This window comes from Podarcis vaucheri (assembly GCF_965113315.1).
Source record: "Podarcis vaucheri genome assembly, chromosome: 13".
Lineage (NCBI taxonomy): Eukaryota > Metazoa > Chordata > Lepidosauria > Squamata > Lacertidae > Podarcis > Podarcis vaucheri.
Window position 1 is genome coordinate 57,141,930 of NC_138751.1, and position 1,715 is coordinate 57,143,644.

Genomic DNA, 1,715 nt, shown 5'->3' on the forward strand with positions numbered 1-1,715 from the left:
GAGGAGGAGAAAGGGGAGGAGAGGAAAAAGAGGAGGAGGAGGAGGAGGAGGAGGGAAACGAGGAGGAAATACAAAGAGCAGAGAGCTGCAGGAGCAGCCAACTCCCTCTGTCTGACCACAGGAATCGGCCAATTCCCTTCCCATTTATCTTTATCCCTAAGCTCCAAGGTGCGATACCAGTTTTTGCTAGGAGACTGGTAAGAACATCAGAAGAGGCAGCTGCTGGATCAGGCCAATGGCCCATCTAGCCCCTCATCCTGTTCTCACACTGGCCAACCAAACGCCCTCTTGTGGCTTCCAGCAATTGGTATTCAGACGCGTTGCTGCCTTTGAAGGTGGTGGCGGAGCATAGCCCTTGTGCCTGGTAGCTATGGAGGGCCTTCTCCTTCACGAATTTGTCTGGTCACCTTAAAGCCACCCAGGCTGGTGGCCACCACTGCCTCCTGTGGACGTGGGTCCCATAGTTTAACTATGTGTTGTGTGAAGAAGGACTTTCTTTTATCTTCCAAGGTTCAGCTTCACTGCATGTCTGAGTTCTCGTGTGATGAGAGAGGGAGAACATGGGAAGACTCTTGGACCCTCGGACTCTGTCTACACTGACCAGCACCAGGGCTTCAGGGCTTCAGGGAGAAGCCTTTCCCAGCCCTGACAATGCCAGGAATTGAATGTGGAACTTCTGCATGCAAAGCAAGTGTTCTACCTCTGAGCTATGGTAAGAGTCCAGTCCTTGTTGCTCCAGGGCTGGTTTAACTGGGAACCCTCAGCTTGCTCAATACTGTCTACACTGACTGGTCGCAGAACTCCAAGGTTTGAGGCAGGACTCCTTCCCAGCCCTACCTGGAGGGGCCGTCTGGGACTGGGACTTTTCCATGTGGAAAGCGGCTGCTCTGTCACTGTGCTCAGGCTCAGAGAAGTGGGGGGAAATGCTGATGAAGAAGAAATCAGAGTTTTCTCTTTGGGGCTCAGGTCCACTTCGTTTCATGAAGTTATATCCAGTGAAGTTATACCCTTCTGTCTTTGCAAGCTTCTGCCACCATAAATGTGTCAAGTCTTTCTAAAAGTACCATAAAAAGGTAAAATAAAAAGTGCCCCACCCATGAGATAGGCTTGCTGTGACAGTCCAGAGATGAGCAGAGAGGTTGTGGAAGGAGACTTTGTGAGGTGCATGAAAGTCCAATACTTGGGCATCTTTAAAAAGGGTCAGGTAGGAAGTGGCATGGAAGGTCCCTGCCTAAGATCATGAAGAGCTGCTGTCAGTCAAAGTAGACAATACTGGGTGAGATGGACATATAGCATGACCTGGTATCTGAGGCAGCGGCCTATGTTACCCCTTTCCATTGACAAAAAATAGGATCAGAATACCAGGCACCTTACAAGGTGGCTAGTTGATCCCTTCCATGAGGCTGCAGAGTAGAGAGAGGGAAGGGAAACAGGGATGTTCTGTTGAGATACCAATTGCCTTTGGCTGTGCCTCAATTAATACACAGCAGCAACCATCCCATCAGACTATCTGAACAGTTTCCATCCCAGCTGGTTATTATAACAACCTGTAACTTGGCCCTGAGTTTACTTTTGTTTTTATCTCCTCCCTCCCCATCCCTTTTTCCCTTTGCTCTGAGACAGTCTTCTCCTGTTTATATTGATAAGCAAACCAATCTAGGAGCAGTGGCGAAGCCGCATGCTCCGCTATGGGGGGGCGGAGAGCAGGCAGGGGC